A 26,555-nucleotide genomic window follows, 5' to 3' on the forward strand; every position below is an offset into this window, starting at 1 on the left:
GTAGGAAATGGTAATAGGGTATTCACACTTAATATGGGCACACACATAACCACACTGATGCACCACCACTGCAGCATGCACACTAGCACGCGCACGCACGCACACACAGACAGACATACACACACAGTTTGAAAGTCTGAACATCCCTTCCACACTAGACTCTTCCTTCAGTGTCTATATTAGAGCTTTTAAGTGCCAACTTCAAAGAGGGTTTTAAAAATAACCTTTGGGGTAAAAAAGTAAAGTTGCCAGAGTTTGTCTCTCTGGGCAAGGTCATGGATTGTCTGAGACTGTCGTCAATGCTCTGCACCACTAATACACCCCTTCCCCCTCTGTCTTTCTGGGCTATATATCTCACTCCTACTATGCATTGGGGATCGCACATTTTGGAGATACTCTGTAGATGTGATAGTTGGCTAATATCATACTATGTTGCCCACAGTATGACCTATACACCACTTTTCCCTTTGACAGCTGTCTCCCAACCAAAAAGGTTATTGGGGAGATTGAAGGACTGAAGGACCAAGGACTGCAGCTCAGACAAGACTGTTTCTTTTTACGACTTAAGGGGGTAGACTAATTCATCAAGTTGACCTGCTAAGTTACTGTAATTGACCACTGCTTAATTTATCAAGACCACTCAATACGGAGCTATCGGTCTTCGTTCACTGACTGAAAACATGATGTCAGCCTCCGTACACTCACTGAGAAAATAAGACAAGAATAAGAATAGAATGTAGATATGACCAACTATTGTACAGTCTGTTATAATGTTGTGCAGGAGACTCCAAGACTCCAAAATGGCATGGGCAATACTCCTTTACTCCTGTGTACTGAGAGACGAGAGAATAATAAGGGAAGAGAGAGGAAAAGAGAATATAAGAGATATTGGAAATGCCATTTCCTCCACTGTGCAAGTCAAAGGGAATACGCTATGACCCCTGGGAGCGGAATCACCCTGGTAAAAACAGTTCCACTGTAAATGAGCAATTCTCTCCCCTTCCCCCTCTTTCTTTTTCTCCATCCCCTGTTCTCTGCCATTGTTGCAGCACATAGCACAATCGATATGTGGTGAGCTGTCCAGTGATGGGCGAAGGAATGAAATTGGATAACAATTAGCCTGGAACTAATTCGCAAGCTTCCTGTGAGGAGAAAGGGGGATATAGGATGAAGGGGACGAGGAAGCTGAAATCTGAAGTTCTCAAGCTAACCCCTAGTTCCAGACGCAGCATTTAACAACAAGCACTTCAAAGTAAAAGGCGAGAGTAGGCAGTGACTCCAAAACAGTTTTTACTGTATCGTCAACATCACTAAGGAGACATCTTTAGAGCAAAGCAGATTACTTTAAAATCACATCAAAGGATGTCTTTAAACTTTTGTCTCTTCCTCTACTGAGCAAGCCCCTCAGAGCATTCTGACACCCTTATCTCTCCCGACCAGACCCTGCTGCAAATACATCACTTGGCTACAGCAACATACAGTACACCACAGTCAGCATGGACTTTTTTTGTTATGATTTTATTTTTCCACTGTGTTTATTACAGAATGTGTTTTGGCATGACCAGGTTGAATGAATGGTTTCCAACTCACTGCAATCTCTCTTTTGACTTGGCAAGGAACAGACCTGCAAAATAATTGGTAAACATTAGACAAGCAATACAGCTCTTTGCAGGCAAAGCTCTGCCTCTTATCAGGATCCATAAAACGCTCCAACAGTTGTGTGGGTTTCAGGTTTAATGTGAGAAGAAAAGCATGATACTTCAGACTGTTGACACCAGCTTGTGTCCATTTGTCCATCTATGGCTCTGTGCTTAACGCTTTGGTGTGTGAGTCAGCATATCATGAGGATTTTAGAACTCACTGCAGTAATGGTAACGCAGAGCGGAAGACTGGCACACCTTCTGAATTTAGCTTTTGATCATTTCAAGCACCCATCACTGTATTTTACTGATTGTGAAATAAATGGTTGTAATATCTCACAGGTCCAATTGTCTAGTCTTGTCTCATGTGAAGGGGCCACACTGTCATCTAATGGGGATAGGTGGTACTACCTCTGTAGAGGCGACCCTCTCTAGTACCATTCCAGATGAGTCATTCAGTGTACTGTCTGCTGTAGTCTCAGAGGAGGAGGAGGAGGAGGAGGAGGAACAGTTGCAGGGGACTGAATACATTTCCTGTGGAGAATGTGTACATCAAAGCAGAGCCGTCAGTGCGTCTGCTGTCATTAATCAGCAAGGCTTTGTGTTGCCTAACCCCGTGGGACACCAGCCTTCCTCTCTGCTCAGGTGTTACCCTCAAACAGACACCTTACATTTTTCCTCTGAGAGCGATCTCTTTCTGCCGTGGCGGGAAGGAACACTGACTACAATGCAGATACACAACTCTCTCTGTGGGGAGGGGGAATGAGGATTATTTTTAGGCCAGGGGAATTCAGGAGGAATGTGCTATTCTCATACACCACATGCAGCACCTTTTAACAGTGCTAATGCTTCAAATATTTCACCTAACCAGAACTACTACTGGTTAGGACACCTTTTTCAGAATTGAAGTTTAGCTAAACTGAACTTTTTAGGTATAGGAATATACAAAAAGCGAAGGGATATATAAAGGGATCATGTTATGAGTAAAGCAGTAGCATACTGTACCTTTCCAAGTGTTTCTGGGATTGATTTGTAAAAGTAGTTCATCAGAAATAAATATTACAAAAACTATTCTAATCACATCCTGTGAAATTCTAATGGAAAAGTCTATAAGTAATTTGAAAATCCAATCTACAAGAACATATAATATGTGGTTTAAATACATACATTGGGGCAAAAAAGCATTTAGTCAGCCACCAATTGTGCAAGTTCTCCCACTTAAAAAGATGAGAGAAGCCTGTAATTTTCATCATAGGTACAAAATAAATTAATCCAGAAAATCACATTGTAGGATTTTTAATGAATTTATTTGCAAATTATGGTGGAAAATAAATATTTGGTCAATAACAAAAGTTTATCTCAATACTTTGTTATATACCCTTTGTAGGCAATGACAGAGGTCAAATGTTTTCTGTAAGTCTTCACAAGGTTTTCACACACTGTTGCTGGTATTTTGGCCCATTCCTCCATGCAGATCTCCTCTAGAGCAGTGATGTTTTGGGGTTGTTGCTGGGAAACGTTTTGGGGTTGTTGCTTTCAACTCATTCCAAATATTTTCTATGGGGTTGAGATCTGGAGACTGGCTAGGCCACTCCAGGACCTTGAAATGCTTCTTACGAAGCCACTCCTTCGTTGCCCGGGCGGTGTGTTTGGGATCATTGTCATGCTGAAAGACCCAGCCACGTTTCATCTTCAATGCCCTTGCTGATGGAAGGAGGTTTTCACTCAAAATCTCACGATACATGGCCCCATTCATTCTTTCCTTTACATGGAATAGTCGTCCTGGTCCCTTTGCAAAACAGCCCCAAAGCATGATGTTTCCACCCCCATGCTTCACAGTAGGTATGGTGTTCTTTGGATGCAACTCAGCATTCTTTGTCCTCCAAACACGACGAGTTGAGTTTTTACCAAAAAGTTATATTTTGGTTTCATCTGACCATATGACATTCTCCCAATCTTCTTCTGGATCATCCAAATGCTCTCTAGCAAACTTCAGACGGGCCTGGACATGTACTGGCTTAAGCAAGGGGACACGTCTGGCACTGCAGGATTTGAGTCCCTGGCGGCGTAGTGTGTTAATTGATGGTAGGCTTTGTTACTTTGTTCCCAGCTCTCTGCAGGTCCTTCACTAGATCCCCCCGTGTGGTTCTGAGATTTTTGCTCACCGTTCTTGTGATCATTTTGACCCCACGGGGTGAGATCTTGCGTGGAGCCCCAGATCGAGGGAGATTATCAGTGGTCTTGTATGTCTTCCATTTCCTAGTAATTGCTCCCACAGTTGATTTCTTCAAACCAAGCTACTTACCTATTGCAGATTCAGTCTTCCCAGCCTGGTGCAGGGCTACAATTTTGTTTCTGGTGTCCTTTGACAGCTCTTTGGTCTTGGCCATAGTGTAGTTTGGAGTGTGACTGTTTGAGGTTGTGGACAGGTGTCTTTTATACTTATAACAAGTTCAAACAAGTGCCATTAATACAGGTAACGAGTGGAGGACAGAGGAGCCTCTTAAAGAAGAAGTTACAGGTCTGTGAGAGCCAGAAATCTTGCTTGTTTGTAAGTGACCAAATACTTATTTTCCACCATAATTTGCAAATAAATTCATAAGAAATCCTACGTGATTTTCTGGAATTTTTTTCCTCATTTTGTCTGTCATAGTTGAAGTGTCCCTATGATGAAAATTACAGGCCTCTTTCATCTTTTTAAGTGGGAGAACTTGCACAATTGGTGGCTGACTAAATACTTTTTTGCCCCACTGTACATGTACTTAGTACAAGTATTGTACTTTTCGGTGTTTCCAAATGTATTCTCCTGTGTTAATAGGAATCACTTCAAGGTCAGAGCTGTTTACAGAATGCAATTAACCCAAATATTTTGACTACCCTGCATTTTCTGGCCTCCATCGTCTTCAAAGTGCCTTTCCCCCCAAACATTTGGCAATTTATTATAGGCTACACGTCCACACAAATCTATATTTCATCCATGGATATATACAACGACATTATGTCTAATCTATGCATTTCCCACAACATTACCAGTGCATACGCATATCAGCAACAGCATTAATGTTAGGTGTCATGCAGTAAAAGTGAAACTGCCAATGGATAAAAGGGCATCTACAGTGTTATTAATAATAAAAAATCATATTTTGGTGGGTGCTTGCATCATTGACAGGGGCGTCAATCATGCCCATAGGAGGCACAGGAGCACGTGATCCCTCAGATTTGTCTTCTAAAAATAAAATAAAAATGTGTTTTTTTTTTTGTCTGTAATACTAGCCACTTAGCAATTTTATGAAGTTGGCTTAGGGTAGCCCAGAAAGGTTCCCAATCACCCAACCACATAACCAGCTACCAAAAAGCAATTTCAGGCTATCAATCTAGTTAGAGTAGCTAGCTTATCTGACTATTTTAGCTGGCATGCCTGCTGGCAATGTTAGTAGACTTTAGAAAAACAAGCAATAACTAAATGTACTTAATAAGACTCACATTCCTTTCAATATTTTACCCAGATTTGAGCAGAGATTCTTTAACAGTCAAAGTGTCAGGGTTTGAAGTTCCAAAATCCTTCTATGGATTATATCTATTGCCACAACGCAACAAGCTGTTCTATATTTGGCTGCGTGCTGCCCAAATTGCAGCCTTCCCGACTGTAAGTGCTTTTAATCCACAGCTATTTTTTTTATAAGCTATTGATCCTTTGTAGGCTAAATTATTTCAATTTATCAAGCACCCCTACTCCCGCGCCTATGAAAAGACCTACTATGTATCCACTTTTAGTAGCCATTTAAGCAGTGCAATCAAACAATTTCAGCTAGGCCTATATCTGTAGGTGTTCTTGTTTGTACAGATTTATAAACTATCAACTGTCAACTGTATTTATAACCCCATTTTTATACTTTAATTAGACTATAATGTAAGGTGTTAATAATTCCACAAGGCTATGCCTGATAAAACTTTGAAAACACATGACGGGAGACATACATGGAGTGACGTCACTGACTGATGGGCCTGGTCTCATAGACTAGAGATAACATAGTAAATGTAAATCCAGGACACTCAAATTAGTATTATATGTTAATTTTGGTATGGTTACATAAGATAGATCAAAACAGCCTGGTCTCAGAGCATTTCATATTATTCTGTATGTAAATCCGAGACACTCCATTTAGTATGATATGTTACGTTTGGTATGGTATGTATTCATTTGTGAATGTCCATCACCCATTTTCTATAATATGTTATGAATTACAATTCATATTATTTGTTACGAAATTTGCGAAACATACAATATGTTACGAATTTGCAAAATGTGTTATATGTTACAAATCGCAAACGTACAATATGTTACACATTTTCAAAATATATATGTCACGAATTTGCAAAACGTATGATATTTTACAAATTCGAGCTATGTGGCTAACGTTAGCTAGCTCGCTAATGTTAGCTAGGCTAGGGGTTAGGGTTAAGTTTAGGAGTTAGGTTAAAGGGTTAAGGTTAGGGTTAGGGTTAGGTTAAGGGAAGGGTTAGCTAACATGCTAAGTAGTTGCAAAGTAGCTCAAAAGTAGTTTGTAGTTGAAACATTTTTGTTGCTAGACGTTTTTGTACCCTACTTTATTTTTTTGTCTTAAATAAAGATCTGTTTTATGTAAACATATGAAATTTAACATATCATACTAAATGGAGTATCTCTGATTTACGTACAGAATAATACAAAATGCTTTGACACCAGGTTGGGCAAAAATGAAAGTAGGGTGGTTGGCTGGAGCGGATGGGTAGTTGTATAACGTGATGGTCTAGTAACACAAAGGTTATGAGTTTGAATATCATCACGTACAACTTTAGCATTTTAGCTAATTAGCAACTTTTCAACTACTTACCACGTTTTAGCTACTTTGCAACTACTTAGCATGTTCGCTAAACCTTTCCCTAACCCTAACCTCAATCCTTTTAGTGAACTCTTCCCATAACCATAATCCTAATCCTTTAACCCAACTCCTAAATTTAACCCTAATCTTAACCCTAACCCCTAGCATAGCTAACCTTAGCCAGATAGAATTCATAACATTACATACGTTTGGCAAATGCGTAACATATAGTACGTTTTGCGAATTCGTGATGTATTGTACATTTTGCAAATTCGTAATATATAATACAAATTGTAATTATGAAATGGGTGAAGGACATCCACAAAATAACATATATCATATGAAATGTAACATGTCATATTAAATGGAGTGTTTTGGATTTATATACAGAATAATATGAAATGCTCTGAGACCAGGTTGCAGTGATTGGATGGGGTAGACTACTTTTGATCCTCTTCTTGTAACATGTAACATAATCCAACGGGAGAGTCACTTGCAGTGACTCATGCAGGCAATATTAGCTAAATTTGCCTCGACAATACTTGCTCTTGTTCACTCTTGCATCAGTCTACTCTATAACTTCAGACCAATAGCATTGGCTGCGCATCCTAGAAGTGAAGCACCCCAGGATTCCCACTCCAATAAACAAGGTTTCCTATGGGCAGGGCACAACAGCATTGGGAGGCAATAGAGAGGGTAAGGAAATTTACAGTAGTACAGGAGCTAAACCAAAGTGACTGAAATATTCTATCTAGTGTAGGCCCATTCTTCTCATAAACATATAACAATACAGTTAGAAGATTTTGTGAAGTGACACAGGACTGTTATGAACAATGATGTTGAATTATTTTGATCTCACTGCCAGTTTTATCATAGCCTTTAATTGTATGCTATTGATGTATAACAAGTGTGACATTTCAGGGTGTTCTGGTAAAGCAGATAAATGGTATCGTTCTCCTGGCATCCGCAAAACCCAGATTCATCCATCGGACTGCCAGATGGTGAAGTATGATTCATCACTCCAAAGAACACATTTCCAAGGCTCCATAGTCCAATGGCAGGGAGCTTTACAACACTCCAGCCGACGCAGCCGATGGTGAAATTAGGCTTGAGTGTGACTGCTCGGTCATGGAAACCCATTTCATGAAGCTCCCAATGCTGTTCCTTTGCTGAAGTTACTTCCAGAGGCAGTTTGGAACTCGGTAGTGAGTGTTGCAACCGAGGACAGATGATTTTTACACGCTACGCGCTTCAGCACTCTGTGGTCCCGTTCTGTGAGCTTGTGTAGCCTACCACTTCGCGGCTGAGCCGTTGTTGCTCCTAGATTTTACCACTTAACAATAACAGCATTTACAGTTGACTGGCGCAGCTCTAGCAGAACAGAAATTTGACAGACTGACCTTTTGGAAAGGTGGCATCCTGTAACGGTGTCATGTTTGTTTTTGTATTTATTATGGCTCCCCATTAGCTACTACCAATGCAGCAGCTACTCTTCCTTAAGGCCGTTATAAAATAAAATAAACATTACAATACATTCACAACAGATTTCACAACATATTAAGTGTGTTCCCTCAGAACTTTACTCTACTACCACAAATCCACAACACACAATCCATGTGTACGTGTGTGTAAACTGCGTATGTTATCTTGTGTTTGTATGCATGTGTCTGTGCCTATGTTTGTGTTGCTTCACAGTCCCCGCTGTTCCATAAGGTGTATTTTTGTTTGTTTGTTAATCTAATTTTACTGCTTGCATGAGTTACTTGATGTGGAATAGACCTCCATGTAGTCATGGTTCTATGTAGTACTGTGCGCCTCCCAACGTCTGTTCTGGACTTGGGGACTGTGAAGAGACCACTGCTGGCATGTCTTGTGGGGTATGCATGGGAGTCCGAGCTGTGTGCCAGTAGTTCAAACAGACAGCTTTGTGCATTCAACATGTCAACACCTCTCACAAATACAAGTAGTGATGAAGTCACTTTGAGCCAGGAGAGATTGACATGCATATTAAATAAATAAATAAATAAAATGCATATTAATTAATTAAAAATCATACAATGTGATTTTCTGGATTTTTGTTTTAGATTCCGTCTCTCACAGTTGAAGTGTACCTATGATAAAAATGACAGACCTCTACATGCTTTGTAAGTAGGAAAACCTGCCAAATCAGCAGTGTATCAAATACTTGTTCTCCCCACTGTACATGTATTGTGTAACATGAAGTCCTATGAGTGTCATCTGATGAAGTTCATCAAAGGTTAGTGATTCATTCTATCTCTATTTCTGATTTTTGTGACTCCTCTCTTTGGCTGGAAAAATGGCTGTGTTTTTCTGTGACTTGGCTCTGACCTAACATAATCGTATTGGGTGCTTTTGCCGTAAAGCCTATTTGAAATCGGACACGGTGGTGGGATTAACAAGAAGTGTATCTTTAAAATGGTGTGAAATACTTGTATGTTTAAGGAATTTTAAATATGGGATTTCTGGTTGTTTTGAATTTGGCGCCCTGCACTTTCACTGGCTGTTGTCATATCGATCCCGTTAGCGGGATCTCAGCCCTAAGTTAAGAATGCAGAGCAGCGCTTTATTATTGACAGACTTCTCCCCATCTTAGCTACTTTTGGGACGTGCTACCTGTCCCAGACCTGCTGTTTTCAACTCTCTGGAGACAGCACGAGTGGTAGAGATACTCTGAATGATCTTCTATGAAAAGCCAACTGACATTTACTCCTGAGGTGCTGACTTGCTGCACCCTCGACAACTACTGTGATTATTATTATTTGACCATGCTGGTCATTTATGAACATTTGAACATCTTGGCCATGTTCTGTTATAATCTCCACCCGGCACAGCCAGAAGAGGACTGGCCACTCCTCATAGCCTGGTTCCTCTCTAGGTTTCTTCCTAGATTTTGGCCTTTCTAGGGAGTTTTTCCTAGCCACCGTGCTTCTACACTTGCATTGCTTGCTGTTTGGGGTTTTAGGCTGGGTTTCTGGACAGCACTTTGAGATATCAGCTGATGTACAAAGGGCTATATAAATAAATATGATATGATTTGATTTTGATTTGTTGTCTCAATATGGTTTGACCATGACAGTTTACAATCAAGGGTTACTCCATGCAGTTTAGTCACCTCAACTTGCTCAATTACCACATTATTCATTGCAAAATTTGGTTGAGGTTTAGGGTTTAGTGAATGATTTTCCCCAAATACAATGCTTTTAATTTTGAAATATTTAGGACTAACTTATTCCTTGCTACCCATTCTGAAACTAACTGCAGCTGTTTGTTAAGTGTTGCAGTCATTTCAGTCACTATGGTAGCTGAGGTGTATAGTGTTGAGTCATCCGTATACATAAATACACTGGCTTTACTCAAAGCTAGTGGATTGTCGTTGGTAAAGATTGAAAAAAGGAAGGCGCCCTAGACAGCTGCCCTGGGGAATTCCTGATTCTACCTGGATTTTGTTGGAGAGGCTTCCAATAACGAACACCCTCTGTGTTCTGTGTTAGACAGGTAACTCTTTATCCACAATATAGCAGGGGATGTAAAGCAATAACACATATGTTTTTCCAGCAACAGACTATTATCGATCATGTCAAAAGGCACTGAAGTCTAACAAAACAGCCCCCACAATCTTTTATAATCAATTTCTCTCAGCCAATCAGCAGTCATTTGTGTAACTGCTATGCTTGTTGAATGTCCTTCCCTATAAGCATGCTGAAAGTCTGTTAATTTGTTTACTGTAAAATAGCATTGTATCTGGTCAAACACTATTTTCTCAAAAAATTTACAAAAGGTTGGTAACAGGCTGATTGGTAGGCTATTTGACCCAGTAAAGAGGGCTTTACTATCCCTAGGTAGGAAAATAACTTTTGCTTCCCTCCAGGCCTGAGGGCACACCCTTTCTAGTAGGCTTAAATTTAATATATGGCAAATAGGAGTGGCAATATCATTCGCTATTATCCTCACTAATTTTCCATCCAAGTTGTCAGACATGGGTGGCTTGTCATTGTTGATAGACAACAATAAAAAAATACCTCTTCCACGCTTACTTTATGTTGAAAGTCACTACAGTATGCTCTTCAGTAAGGCCATTTTACTGCCAATGTTTGTCTATGGAGATTCCATGGCTGTGTGCTCAATTTTATACACAAGTCACCAATGGGTGTGGCTGAAATAAACAAATCCACTCATTTGAAGGGGTGTCCACTTACTTTTGTATATATAGTGTATGTGTATTAAAGCCTTTTGTGAGTAAATTATCAATAATGTTTTCAATATTGTGAAGTGTATTGAGTTTTAGATATCATTGTATGTGTAGTAATCATTGACCAATGTATCTCAGCTCATAGCAGTGTGCAGGTGTTTGGATTAGATATGGCAGGACATAGTGGTCAGCGTGGTCCTCTTCTACTGGGTCCAGTAACTTTCACTGCTTTTCTGAGGACAGAGACGCAGAGGGGCCTGCAGAGGGCAGTGAGGCTGGAGACTCCCAGAGGGCTACAGAGGGCAGTGAAGTTGGAGCCTCTGACCCCAGGGCCCTCTCAAAGTTGGCCACAGACATGGACATCCTGGTGTATCTGCTGGACTATGATGAGAGACAGAGGCAGAGAGTGTTTGAGGGACAGGCTTACATGATTGTGGGATCTGCTTCATGTCACGCACTGACCTTGGAGATCCTTTTTATGTCTCTATTTTGGTTTGGTCAGGGCGTGAGTTGGGATGGGCATTTCTATGTTTGTGTTTCTATGATTTTCTATCTCTATGTTTTGGCCGGGTATGGTTCTCAATCAGGGACAGCTGTCTGTCGTTGTCTCTGATTGGGAACCATACTTAGGTACCCTTTTTCTCACCAGTGTTTGTGGGAAGTTGTCTTTCTTTCTGGCACTTAGCCTTAAGCGTCACGGTTTTGTTTTGTAGTGTGTATTGTTTTGTTCTGTTCGGCGTCTTTTGTTAATTAAAGAACATGTACGCTCACCACGCTGCACCTTGGTCCACTCCTTCCATTGACCGTGACACTTCATGAGTAAGTAAGACTGTAGTCAGTTCAGAGACTGGGGCCATGTTTACTGAAACTAATGCATGTTGGAGTATACTTTTCACGGTCCAGATCAGAGACGGGAAAGTCCGTGGTCTTACCTTTCAAGAGCCTTAGCGCAGCTCCACAGCTACACCCTCACAGGTAATGAAAAACTGCAGTGAACAGATGTTTATTCTAGAGCTGAAAGTAGAAATACAGTTTCCTCAGTGAATATCTGAAGTCAACCTGTGTGAAACTGCTATTCTACACTATGTGGAAACTAAACCCAGAGAATGACCTGTTTAAGGTGAAGCAGTTGGTTGGGGAGCAGTTCACCCGTTTCGACCGCCTCTTGCTCCAGTCCACTCTGGACTGCATGGCTGATGTGATGTACTGCCCTCGCAAGACCTATCTGTCTTAGGACCTACCACGGCTTCTCCAACTGTCAACTGAGGGCACTCCTGACCTCAGGCTCTAACTCAGCTGCTGAGTCATCCTTACCTCTGGCAGAGTGTAAGAGAACCATTCAGTGTAAGTTATATACAACCAAATGAACCACATGAACGTCTGTTGAACAATCACACTCTCAGAGCCTTGGTGCTGTGTGAAACTCTCCAATGAAAGTATATGATTGTGGAATGTAACTTAGAAGAGAATTTTTCAATGTGGCTTAAAGAAATTATAAACAGAATTACTGTATTTGAATTGCTGTGCTTCTAAGCTTTGTCATGGCATTTAACATCTCAAATGTTTAGCTCTGTCTGTAGTCTGGAACGCCAATACTCAGTAACCACTGTTCATTTTCTGTATTTGTGTCTATTTTTGTCTGTGCTTATAGCTGGGCTCCAGGGCCTATGGCAAGACTATGCCTCAGGCAGTCAGGAGAGAAAGTTCCTGGAAAACTGCTTTTGGGTCAGAACAGCAAAAAATGCTCATCCTGCTGTGCCAACATACAGGTAAGCCTGAGCCCTATAACCAGCCTATTGTAACTTTGACATTGTATGGTATTCATGGCTTGACTTCATCCTCCTGACCAGTGTGTATCCTCTCATTACAGAAGAATGGTGGCTGCAACAAGATGGCCTGTTTCAGTGGTCAGTACTTCTGCTGGGTGTATGCCTTATTATCCTGGACAAAAATAACCCTTCCAAGCACTATGAAAACCCTAACACTACCTGCTATAATGCCACATTTGATAGACAGTAAGGTTGTGCTACAGTTTGAGAACCCTGTGCATATTATTTTACAGTTCATCAAGTTCAGATCAGGTCATATTTACAGTCAATTATCAGATTACTATGAACTACATGAACACAAAAGCATGTGGAAGAAATGCGTTCCAAGTAGAGGTCCACCGATTAATCAGAATGGCCGATTAATTGGGGCCGTTTTCATAATCGGAAATCGGTATTTAAAAAAATACAAATATTTTTTATACCTTTATTTAACTAGGCAAGTCAGTTAATTAAGAACACATTCTTATTTTCAATGACGGCCTAGGAATGGTGGGTTAACTGCCTTGTTCAGGGGCAGAACGACAGATTTTCACATTGTCAGCTCGGGGGATCCAATCTTGCAACCTTACAGTTAACTAGTCCAACGCAATAACGACCTGCCTCTTTCTCGTTGCACTCCACAAGGTGAATGACTGTTACGCGAATGCAGTAAGCCAAGGTAAATTGCTAGCTAGCATTAAACTTATCTTATAAAAAACAATCAATCATAATCACTAGTTAACTACACATGGTTGATATTACTAGATATTATCTAGCGTGTCCTGCGTTGCAAACAATCTGACTGAGCATACAAGCGTCTGACTGAGCGGTGGTAGGCAGAAGCAGGCACGTAAACATTCATTCAAACAGCACTTTCGTGAGTTTTGCCAGCAGCTCTTCGTTGTGCCTCAAGCATTGCGCTATTTATGACTTCAACCCTATCAACTCCCGAGATGAGGCTGGTGTAACCGAAGTAAAATGGCTAGCTAGTTAGCGCGTGCTAACTAGAGGGAAGGAAGCTATACTGTTACACTGGCAATACTAAAGTGCCTGTAAGAACATCCAATAGTCAAAGGTTAATGAAATAGTCCTATAATTCCTATAATAACTAAAACTTCTTACCTGGGAATATTGAAGACTCATGTTAAAAAGAACCACCAGCTTTCATATGTTCTCATGTTCTGAGCAAGGAACTGAAACGTTAGCTTTCTTACATAGCACATATTGCACTTTTACTTTCTTCTCCAACACTTTGTTTTTGCATTATTTAAACCCAATTGAACATGTTTCATTATTTACTTGAGGCTAAATTGATTTTATTGATGTATTATATTAAGTGTTCATTCAGTATTGTTGTAATTGTCATTATTACAAGTATATTTTTTTTAATCGGCCGATTAATCGGTATCGGCTTTTTTGGTCCGCCAATAATCGGTATCGGCGTTGAAAAAATCATAATCGGTCGACCTCTAGTTCCAAGACACGCTTTTAAGATCATTGACAAGTTACCTATATTTGTAGCAAACAGAGTGAACAGTGGTGTGAATGAGAGCCTCAAGCAGCACAGCACAGGTGTCAAACTCATTCCACGGAGAACCTAGTGTCTGCGAGTTTTCGCTCCTCCCTTGTACTTGATTAATTAAGGGCACTAATTAGTAAGGAACTCCCCATACCTGGTTGTCTAGGGCTTAATAGACAGAAAAAACAAAGATGTGCAGACACTAGGCCCTCCATGGAATGAGTTTGACACTACTGGTGTACAGTATAGCCCTCATTGATCCATGTTGAGTTTGGGAACAAAGCAAAAAAGTATATATTTCTTTAAGACATCTAAAGCTTTCTCTAATATATATATATACCTCAAAGTCTTTTGCCAAATATGCAGTCAATAATGAAGCTTCATGCTATGCCACAATACAGTGTAAATTAATGTCTAAAACCTAATGCTTGATGGACTCTCGCAGTGTCTGTATGTCATGTACACAATTGTTTGTTCATTTCTCTCTTTAATAATAAATAACCTCTCTTTAATAATACATTTTCTATGAACTCAGAATTCTATAAATGTTTAGGATTCAAAATTAATAAATGATTCAGAATAATAACTAGTGAGTAATACATTATATATGAGACTTGAATGCACAACTTACACAATGCTTGGAGCAAATACAACATTAAGGATTTGTGCTCTATACTAGAGTAATGATTTCCTAACTGTCTTTTTCATATATCAAAGTTCCTTGATACATGAAAAGTGAGATTTATATGGAGGGTGCGGGGGCAACAGAAGATGAACAGCATAGGGGCTAATGATCTTAGATGGGGAAAGGTCCGGTAAAACGGGGGGAAAGTTTGCGGGCCTCCACCAGGAGGGGCAGATACCGAGTGGACAGCCATACCCTCTGCCCGAGACGATAACGGGGAACCGGGGTCCGGTGGCAAGCCGACTGCCGTCGATACCTGGAGGTGGTATTGAGAAGAGCAGACCGGGCTCTCTTCCAGATACAGCGGCATCTGGGCAGGGGGATGCTGACCTCTTGCTCAGGGAAGAGCGGGTGTTGATAATTTATCGAACACTCAAAAGGTGAGCGACCAGTGGCTGAGCAGGGGAGGCTGTTGCGGGTGTATTCCACCCACACGAGTTGCAGGCTCCATGTGGTAGGGTTGGCAGAGACCAGGCAGCAAAGAGTTGTCTCCAGGTCCTGATTGGTTCGCTCTGACTGGCCAATAGACTGGGGGTGAAACCCGGAGGACAGACTGACCGACGACCCAATGAGTGTGCAGAATGTCTTCCAGAACCAGGACGAGAACTGAGGACCACGGTCAGAGACCATGTCCACCGGAAGTCCATGGATCCGGAAGACGTGCTGCGCCATGAGCTGGGATGAGAGGAGCTTGGGGAAATGGGCGGGTTTGGAAAACCTGTACACCACCGTAAGGATAGCGGTGTTGCCTTCAGATGGAGGGAGACCAGTGATGAAGACCAGGAAGCTTTACAGCTGGAAACCCCATGAAGCTTTACAGTTGCAATCAGGAGGTGGGTTGTGGCCAATCCATCACTGCTCTCACCTTTCCAGGATCCATCTGTTTGTTGCCTACAGCTGTGATGTATTCCAAGAAGGAGATGGTGGAGGGATGGTATTCGCATTTCTCTGCTTTGACAAACAGCTGGTTCTCCAGAAGAAGCTGGAGGACTTGCCAGATATGGAGGACAAGTTCTTGAACCGGCTCAACATGTCACGAAGAACGTTGTTAACCAGGGCCTGGAACACAGCAGGAGTGTTGGTCAGTCCGAATGGCATCACCAGGTATTGGAGCTAAAGGCAGTCTTCCACTCATCGCCTTCTGGTATCCGTATCCCCACAGCAGGGTGGCATGGAGTGAGGAACGAGTAAGGGGAGACTGGACATTGGTAATGCCCATCAGCATACTCACACTTCCTGATGAGCCTGGTCTTTTTACAAGACGGGTAGAAATGTAGTGACCTGCAGTCCCCCAATACAGACATCTCTTGGTGTTCAGTCTGTGTAACTGTTCTGCAGGAGATAATCTACCTCTGCCAAGTTGCATAGGCTCCGTAGTGGGCGAGTCGGCAGACCTTGTTGATTCCCGCAGGAACTCGGGTAATCTCGGATTCTCTCATCAATGTAGCTGCCAAGGACTTCCAGGATTCCTCGGAGGCGAGGTGGGATCCATTGACGAGCAAAGGGGAGTGAGAACAGACCTCTTCTCCCTCCAACGTTCCCGTAGTCGCCCAACGATCTAAATGGTCAAGGCAATGAAAGAGTCAAGGTCGATGGACAGCTCATGGCTGCGAGCTCATCTTTCACCTCTTCTGATAACCCATAAAGGAATGTGTCAAACAGGGCTTCCGGGTTCCTGGCACTCTCGGCTGCCGACGTGCAGAAATTGACTGCATAGTCTGCCACACTACGGGAGTCTTGGCACAGCGGGAGTAGTCTCTCTCTGACAACAGAGAATCAAACACTCTCCATGAACTCCTCCAGATTGAAACATACGGTGGCTTGTTGCACCCACAATGCCGTAGCCCAGGCGAGAGCCCTCTCGGACATGTGTTATAGTGTTATAAGGTACGCTAACTTCGAGTGGTTTGAGGGAAAAGATGAGGGTTGTAGCTCAAAGATGAGGGAGAACTTGGAGAGAAACGTCCGACAGGTCCCTGAGTCTTCCGGAGGAGGTAAACGGGGATCTCGGGAAGCCGGGGTGGGCTAGGGCGCTGCTGAGGGCTGGGTTACTGAGAGGCTTGGAGGTTACGGTAGTGGTTGGCTTTCTAATGGACTTGCTCCAGTAATGTATGGAAAACATGGTCGTGGCATTCCGCCAAGTTCTGGAATCCTTCCAGAAAACCTTGAAACTCCTCCCAATGGTGGCTCCTTGGGAGGAGACGACGTTATGGAGCTGGTCCGAGTCTGCTGGGTCAGTCAGAGCCAGTTCATACTATCACGACTCGGGATAAAACCCAGATGCAGACCGTTCGAATCACAGATGTTTATTGACCAAACAGGGGGCAGCCAAAAGGCAGGTCAAGGGCAGGCAGAGGTCCGTAATCCAGGGCAGAGTCAGTAATGTACAGAATGGAAGGGAGGCTTGGGGTCAGACAGAGGTCAGTAATCTAGGCCAGAGTCAGAAAGGTACAGAACGGCAGGCAGGCTCAGGGTCAGGGCAAGCAGGATGGTCAAAACCAGAAGAACTAGAAAACAGGGACTAGAGAGAACAGGAGTATGGGGGAAAAAACGCTGGTAGGCTTGACGAGACAAGACGAACTGCCAACAGACAAACAGAAAACACAGGGATAATGGGGAAATGGACGACACCTGGAGGGGGGTGGAGACAAGCACAAGACAGGTGAAAAAAGATCAGGGTGTGACATGGGGTATTTTTGTTCCTTAATATCACAAAAAACTTTTACAAGTTAAATGTACACACAAATATAATACTTTTTTGTTTTACAATTATTCTGAAATATTCTATTGAAATATGCAAATTATTTGATGTCTCATTAATATGCACATTTTTCTGGACACTGGATGAAGTCAGCCTAAATATTTAGTTTTGATTTTGTAAAAGACTCTAGGACCGGATTTACACACAGCCAATTGTAGATTAATACTTTTTTCATCTTTCTATCTAAAATACTAAAGAAAGTAAAATGCATTTTTGGTGAATTCTTTTGAAGAACATGTCATCAAGAAAAATTTGACAAAATATTAACAATTCCCTATGTATAGGTATGAAGAATATGTCTAAGGATAACCCCACAACATTTGGTGAATGCAGATGCTTCTAAGGCTGAGAAAATGAGTTGGAGTGCGGGAAATGACAGTTAAAGACAAGGACACTGAATTCAGACTACCAAACGCCAAAAACCTATTTTAGACCCAATCACCATCTCTTCAAAGGAGGTTCCTACATATAGTCCAGTTTGTAACATTCTCTATGACAGTGGTTCCCAACCAGGGGTACTCGGACACCTGGGGGTACTTGACCTATCCACAGGGGGTACTTGAGAAGACTCATGAGATCATAGGCCTACTGGTAAAATGTACATGAGGGGGCACTTCAGGGGTACTCTGGACAGAGCAAAATTCAGTTGGTGGTACAGTAACCGAAAAAGGTTGGGAACCACGGCTCTATGAAATGGTCTTTTAAATTGTGTGAATAATTTATGGATGTATGTCCATTTTAAAAATGTTTACAATTCATTACATTTTGATGACGGCAGTATGATAAACTAATGAAAAGATAAATGTTCATCGTCTTTTTTACTTTTTTACATAATCTTTAAAAAAATATATAATATTAAAGTTGAGCTGACAGCCGTTTTGCACTGTTTTTGCTAGCCATTTTGTACTGTTTCGCTAAGGCTTTAGTAATCAATCTAGCAAGAGGGCAATATTTTATTGAGGTGGTAGTGTCACCTCCACTGCAAAGCTATGGCCTTTGGCTTAAACCTGGAATAGTTTATATATGTCTGAGAAAAAATGAACTTTTCAACCCATATGATCTAGTACACAATAAAAGTATAGTAAAACAAAAAAATATGATGTGATTTTAAAAAAACTAAATGGCGAATGAATAAGCATTTTCATATTTTATATTATGTCCATATATACTGTAGTTAGCATCTTTTTAGGAACATCTACCCAAAATATTTCACCTTCTTTACTACTTTACCAAAGATATCATGTCATTAGTCAATCTGTTAAATTTGTGAATGTTTAAATCAACATTTGGGACAGTTAAACAGCATGCGTCACTCCTATAGACAAGGGGAGAAGGGCTGTATATGTAAAGGTCTCGATTTTGTCATTCTGAGCATTGGCAATGTGTCTGCCTCCGACGTAAAACAAATGTTTGACTTCCACACAAAATTACTTCTTTACTTATTTTAGATTTAAGTAAGTGTGTAGGTCGCATTATTTATCATAGAACTATGAAAGTTAGGTATTTAGATCCACCTGCTCGAGAGAAATTTTGCGATTTCTTTGCCTTGTCTGTGCCGTAAAGCAGTCGAGCTGGATAAATGTGACTTATCGTTGCAGTGAATTGATATAAATTGATGTAATGATGCAGGGTGGTCGGCTGCCATGGATTACAGGCAACATCCCCACCAAGCTAAAGGCAAGAGCTGGGGACACTAATCCAGACAGTTATAAGAAATCCCGCTATGTCCTCAGATGAACCGTCAAACAGGAAAAGCGTCAATAGAGGACTAAGATTGAATCATACTACAGTGGCTCTGACACTCGTCGGATGTGGCAGGGCTTGCAAACTACAAAGGGACACCCAGCCGCGAGCTGCCCAGTGATGCGAGCCTACCAGACGGCCTAAATACCTTTTATGCTCACTTCGAGGCAAGCAACACTGAAGTATGTATGAGAGCACCAGCTGTTCCGGATGACTGTTTGATCCCGCTCTCCATAGCCGATGTAAGCAAGACCTTTAAACAGGTCAATATTCACAAGGCTGCGGGGCCAGACGGATTACCAGGATGTGTACTCAGCGCATGCACGGACCAACTGGCAAGTGTCTTCACTGACATTTTCAACCTCTTCCTGACTGAATCTGTAATGCCACCGTTTCAAGCTGATCACCATAGTCCCTGTGCATCGGAAAGCTAACTTTGTAAACACATTTCATCAAACTTGGAGCATTTTTTATAACATATTTACAGTATTTAACTTTTTAACCTTTCTGATCTCCCCATCCCGGATCCGGGATCGTGAATACAGACTCAAGCTCATTACCATAACGCAACGTTAACTATTCATGAAAATCGCAAATGAAATGAAATAAATATGCTAGCTCTCAAGCTTAGCCTTTTGTTAACAACACTGTCATCTCAGATTTTCAAAATATGCTTCTCAACCATTGCAAAACAAGCATTTGTGTAACAGTATTGATGGCTAACGTAGCATTTAGCATTAGCATTCAGCTGGCAACATTTACACAAAAAAACAGAAAAGCATTCAAATAAAATCATTTACCTTTGAAGAACTTCAGATGTTTTCAATGAGGAGACTCTCAGATAGCAAATGTTCAGTTTTTCCTGAAAGATTATTTGTTTAGGACAAATCGCTCCGTTTTCTGCGTCACGTTTAGCTATGAAAAAACCCCTGTATCCAGGATTGTGTAAATCTATCAGCAAGCTCATTAGCATAACACAACGTTAACTATTCATGAAAATCGCAAATGAAATGAAATAAATATGCCATCTCTCAAGCTTAGCCTTTTGTAAACAACACTGTCATCTCAGATTTTCAAAATATGCTTCTCAACCATAGGAAAACAATCATTTGTGTAAAAGTAGCTAGCTAGCGTTAGCATTTAGCGTTAGCATTTAGCGTTAGCATTAGCGTTAGCATCCAGCACGCAACATTTCAACAAAAACATAAAAGCCTTCAAATAAAATAATTTACCTTTGAAGAACTTCTGATGTTTTCAATGAGGATACTCTCAGTTAGATAGCAGATGCTCAGTTTTTCCAAAAAGATTCTTTGTGTATTAGAAATAGCTCCGTTTTATACATCACATTTGGCTAACAAAAAAAATCTGAAAATTCAGTCCTCAAAACGCGAACTTTTTTCCAAATTAACTCCATAATATCGACTGAAAACATGGCAAACGTTGTTTAGAATCAATCATCAAGGTGTTTTTCACATATCTCTTCATTGATACATCGTTCTTGGACACATGGTTTCTCCCCTATATCAAATGGAAAAGTACGAGCAGCTGGCAATTGCGCACCGAATTCCACGCAGGACACCAGGCGGACACTTGGAAAATGTAGTCTCTTATGGTCAATCTTCCAATGATTTGCCTACAAATACGTCACAATGCTGCTAAGACCTTGGGCGAACGACAGAAAGTGTAGGCTCATTCCTTGCGCAATCACAGCCATATAAGGAGACAATGGAAAACAGAGCTTCAGAAATTCTGCTAATTCCTGGGTGATGCATCATCTTGGTTTCGCCTGTAGAATGAGTTCTGGGGCACTTACAGACAAAATCTTTGCAGATTCTGAAACTTCAGAGTGTTTTCTTTCCAAAACTGTCAAGAATATGCATAGTCGAGCATCTTTTCGTGACAAAATATTGCGCTTAAAACGGAAACGTTTTTTATCCAAAAATGAAATAGCGCCCCTAGAGATCTAACAGGTTAATGTGTATAGTATTGGTTACTAGATGTTGTCAAATGAATGCTGTAACCACTCCCTCTTCAAATCAGGGATGATTGGAAAAAGCTGTTCAAAAGAGGACATTGTATTGTCATTTATTTGTACTCTTTGACGAAGGCCAAGCAGCCGAAATGCATCAGAGTTTTTAAACTTTGTTTCCATTGAACATGCCATACAAATAGAGACATTTTAATTAATTATATGAAGTGCCTTGGTCCTCCTTTCTTTTTGATGACCAATTTACCCCTTTTACCAAAGAGCAGCTCCTGTCTACCAAAATCTACTATTGTGTACCTTAGCAGCGCTTCCCATTTTCTACAAGTTAATCACAGCACATGGGTAGTGCTTAGAGGAAGCAGCTCCACAGTATTTTTTTCTGTGTTTTGGGGACATTTTACAACTCATACTATGGATTTTAACCAAGAGGCTACAAGATGTTCCTATTCCCATGAAGGATTATTAAAATCATTATTACCACAACCTCATTGCTAGATGAAATGACAGCCACAGAGAATACTGGAACGGACTTGAACAAGGCTTACAGAGGCTTGCAACACCTTATGGAGAAAGACACCAAACTTGACCTCAATTCTATCACCTTGTCTGACTATTGGAGGAAAGGCCTAATCCCGAGAACTCCGCATTAGGAATTTTCCAGCTAATGGAGCACAAGGTAAAACTGAATTTAGAGATACATGAGAGGCTGTTCTCAACAAGTGTTCATTTGACCTAATGCTACTTCTAATAGAGGAAGCTAAAAAGGACAGACAAGTAGTCCAAACCGAAATTTAAGAAGTGAAAAGGAAAATCACAGAACACAGTGGCAATTCTAAAAAATCACAATTTGATGAGATTTTGAAAGAGAAAATAGACACATTCACTCTGACATTGAAGCAAGACAAGCTAAGGAAAATTTGAAGAGATGAAGAAGATTATAGAGATGGTAAGGTCTTTGCCTGGAGAAAACCAACCCACAAGAATTCAGAATCACATCGGCAGAGGAGGAAGCCTAGATCTGTTTCTTTCAACTTTACGAGCAGTGACAATGAGGGTCACACCAGACAGTCAGAGGCAGGCTCCTCCCAATAATTTTTAGACCAGGAAGAGGAGCCATGCAGGTTCCCCAATAGGAGAGGGAGAGGATGCGGAAGAGGCCAACGCTGAAGGGGGAGGTAGAAATCAAGACTCTCCAACCACATGGAGCAGGACCAGAACAAGGCTGTGATCAACATTTCTGGAGAACCCCTTTCTGATGATTGTGTAAGGGTCTTGTCTAAAGGACTGTCCTTTGCCCCCACATACTCAACTAATGAATTCAATACAAAGATTGACCTATTTAGTTTCTATAGGAATCTACATCTGAAGGCTTGGTACAGACAAAACATCTCTCCAACTACAGACACCGGTGTTTCAGGTCAGGCAGTTTCTGTGCCCTCAAAAACACCTTCTAAGCCCAAGTCCACCTTTTGTCCCATTGTCCAGAATGCCACACTAAATACACTTGTCAAGAAGGTGAATTTTGATAAGGAGAATCTGTTTATTAAGGGTAAAATGGACTCTAACCAAACACGACGTTACCTTCTAAGACAGAGAGGGATGCAGTTGAATCAATGTACAAAAATGGACGGATTGTGGTTACAAAAGCAGACAAAGGTGGTGCTACAGTGGTGTGGAGTAAAGACAAATATTTGACAGAAGCCTACCGTCAATTAGACAATGATGAATTCTACCAATCTCTTACCTTCAACCCTACAGAGGACCTAAAAACTGAATTGAAAGGGATCCTCACAGAAGCTAAAGAGAATGTTTACATTTCAGACAATGAGTTCAAATGTATTTTCAATGACAGTCCGCATATGGCTTCTTTTTATCTTCTTCCAAAAGTCCACATGAATCTTGAAAACCACCCAGGCAGACCAGTCATTAGTTGTAATGAAAGTCTGACAGAACCCATCTCCAAGTACATTGATTACTTCATTAAGCTTTTTCTGCAGTCACTCCCAGCCTATCTTCAAGATACCACAGATGTGTTGAACAACATTACGGAATTCAACAATATAGGTACAGCTTCCTTTTTGGTCACCATGGATGTGGAGTCTCTATACACCGCCATTGAGCATGAACAAGGATTGGCAGCTATGCACCATTTCTTGAGTACCTGACCTGAAACTGAGATGCCTCCTACAGAATTTATTGTCTCACTGACTGAATAGACTCTTAATAATAACATCTTTTTCAGGAATGTATATTTAAACAAGTCAAAGAATGTGCCATGGAAGCTTGCTACAAGCCCTTCCTGGCTTGTACTTAGGTAAATGGGAAAATGACTTCATTTTGGATCCTTCTAAAAACCAGATCTTTGACCGGATTATATGGTGAGGACGCTATATTGATGATGTTTGCCTGTTCTGATCTGGCTCAGAAGATTAACATATTTCCTTCCACCAATACCTTAACAGCATTAACCCTAACATCAAACTAACTATGGAGTACAGAAAGGATAACATTGACATCAGTAAAAATGACAAAGGTAGTTTGCACACATTAATCTTTAGGAAGACTACAGATGGGAAAACCATTCTGAGGGAAGACAGTTTTCACCCCAAAAGGCTTAAAGAGAACATTCCATATGGCCAATTCCAAAGAGTCCGCAGAATTTGCGATCAGGAAACAGATTACAGTGTCAAATCTGCTGAATTGGAGAATCGCTTCTTGAATCGGGGCTAGAGCGCTCAGGTCCTGAAAGGTGCAGGTATAAGAGCCAGATGACTTGACAGAGAGAACTTGTTGCAAAGGGGAATGCCACGTGGTGCATCAGAGAGAGTGTACTTTGTTACGAAATATAGCACTGAAGCAGGGAACATTAAAATAATAATTTAAAATAATTGGGGAACAATCCAAAGTGATACGCTGACTTCCCAGAGCCACCAGTCATACGCTTTAAGAGATGTCCTATTCTAAATGACAAATTAGTTCACAGCCATCTTCCTGGTGACTCTCAAAAAACTTGGCTAGACCACAAACCCAGGGGTTCTTTTAAATGCAACCATTGCAGAAATATTGCACAGAAAATATTTTTTGTTATCACTGCTTGTAAAATGGAGTATCACATCAATAATTTCGTTAACTGCAAAACCACTCATGTCATCTACAGATTGGAATGTCCACAGTGCAAGGTGTTCTACATTGGACGGTCAAAGAGACGCCTTCAAGACCGCTTAGCAGAACACAAGTACGCCATATAGGTAGGCAATGAAGACTACCCCATGGCAAGGCACTACAAGTCCTAACACCATGGCAACCCTCCCTCCCAACAAGCTATGGGTATTGATCATGTTCCGGCCTCAATTAGAAAAGGGGACCGTCTTTTAAACAGGTAAGCCAAAGGGAAAGTTTTGGGATTTACAAACTACAGGGCACTAAGTACCCTGGTTTAAATGAAGATATGGATTTACAAACTACAGGGCACTAAGTACCCTGGTTTAAATGAAGATATGAATTTTTCACCTTTCCTGTAGTGTCGTGATAGGTCCATTTGCTGTCATCTAGTGGCCATTTTTGCTTTATTCCCCTCAGCTATGTTTAGACTTGTACATGTTTGCTGTGCTTTAGGGTACTATGTTATAGATGGCTCTCTGATTCTTGGCACTTTGCCCAGTTATATTCAAGGTTGGAACTACCTTTCTAAGGGTTCTGATGCTTCGAGCTTGGAGTTGCATTTTTTACATATTTACAGTATTTAACTTTTTAATGTGTATAATATTGCTTACTAGGTGTTGTCAAATGAATGCTGTAACCACTCTCTCTTCAAATCAGGGATGATTGGAAAAAGCTGTTCAAAAGAGGACATTGTATTATAATTTCTTTGTACTCCCTGACGAAGGCCATGCAACCGAAACGCGTCAGAGTTTTTAAACTTTGTTTCCATTGAACATGCCATACAAATAAAGACATTTTAATGAATTATATGAAGTGCCAAGTGCCTTGGTCCTCCTTTCTTTTTGATGACCAATTTACCCCTTTTACCAAAGAGCACCTTCTGTCTACCAAAATCTACTATTGTGTACCTTAACAGCATTTCCCTTCCTCCTTTTTCTACATTTCATCAAGGCTTTACATTTAACCTTCCTGTTCCAATAAAATGTGTTATTCCAATCTAAAGAAGACTTCAAAACTATGAAATAAGACATGTAGTAATCAAAAAAGTGTTAAAAAATCGAAATATATTTGAGATTCTTCAAAGTAGCCACCCTTTGCCTTGATGACAGCTTTGCACACTCTTGGCATTATCTCAACCAGCTTCAACTGGAATGCTTTTCCAACAGTTTTGAAGGAGTTCCCACATATGCTGAGCACTTGTTGGCTGCTTTTCCTTTACTCTGCAGTCCAACTCATCCCAAACCATCTCACCCCAATTGGGTTGAGGTCAGGTGATTATGAAGGCCAGGTCATCTGATGCAGCACTCCATCACTCTCCTTCTTGGTCAAATAGCCCTTACTCAACCTGGAGGTTTGTTGGGTCAATGTCCTGTTGAAAATCAAATGATAGTCCCACTAAGCGCAAACCAGATGGGATGGCGTATTGCTGCAGAATGCTGTGGTAGCCATGCTGGTTAAGTGTGCCTTGAATACTAAATAGATCACTGAAGTGACAGTGTCACCAGCAATGCACCCACACACCCTCACACCTCTTCCTCAATGGTTCACATTGGGAACCACACATGCGGAGATCATCTGTTCACCTACTCCGCATCTCACAAAGACACAGAGGTTGAAACCAAAAGTCGCACATTTGGACAGATTTCCACCGGTCTAAAGTCCATTGCTCGTGGTTCTTGAAACAAGCAAGTCTCTTCTTATTATTGGTGTCCCTTAGTAGTGGATTCTTTGCCGCAATTCGATCATGAAGGCCGTAGGCCGTCATTGTAAGTAAGAATTTGTTCTTAACTGACTTGCCTAATTAAAGGTTAAATTAAAATGAAGGCCTGATTGACACAATCTCCCCTGAACAGCTGATGTTGAGATGTGTCTGTTACTTGAACTCTATGAAGCATTTATTTGGGCTGCAATTTCTGAGGCTGGTAACTCTAATGAACTTATCCTCTGCAGCAGAGGTAACTCTGGTTCTTGAAATATTGCGGATTGACTGACCTTCATGTCTTAAAGTAATGATGGACTGTTGTTTCTCTTTGCTTATTCGATCTGTTCTTGCCATAATATGGACTTTGTATTTTACCAAATAGGGCTATCTTCTATATACCACCCTTACCTTGTCACAACACAACTGATTAGCTCAAACGCATTAAGAACGAAATAAATTCCACAAATGAACTTTTA

At 41.1% G+C, this 26,555-nt stretch overlaps 2 long non-coding RNA genes across 2 annotated transcripts in view; one reads left to right on the forward strand and one right to left on the reverse strand.

The window, feature by feature from the left end:
- Positions 1 to 21,143, reverse strand: part of LOC149983560 (uncharacterized) — a 72,391-nt gene extending 51,248 nt beyond the window's left edge. The window contains exons 1-2 of the long non-coding RNA XR_016496257.1: positions 20,461 to 21,143; positions 20,029 to 20,090 (exon numbers count right to left, since the gene is read on the reverse strand). This is a non-coding gene — a long non-coding RNA (uncharacterized LOC149983560). The remainder of the gene's footprint in view (positions 1 to 20,028; positions 20,091 to 20,460) is intronic.
- LOC149983561 (uncharacterized) lies at positions 12,370 to 25,046 on the forward strand. Its single transcript, XR_016496258.1, has 3 exons — positions 12,370 to 12,481; positions 12,583 to 12,619; positions 24,373 to 25,046. It is a non-coding gene; the product is annotated as an uncharacterized LOC149983561 (long non-coding RNA).
- The last annotated feature ends 1,509 nt before the right edge of the window (positions 25,047 to 26,555 follow it).

The sequence above is a fragment of the Oncorhynchus mykiss genome, chromosome 5 (assembly GCF_057628025.1).
Source record: "Oncorhynchus mykiss isolate SJ-2025 chromosome 5, ASM5762802v1, whole genome shotgun sequence".
In the NCBI taxonomy this organism is placed as follows: domain Eukaryota; kingdom Metazoa; phylum Chordata; class Actinopteri; order Salmoniformes; family Salmonidae; genus Oncorhynchus; species Oncorhynchus mykiss.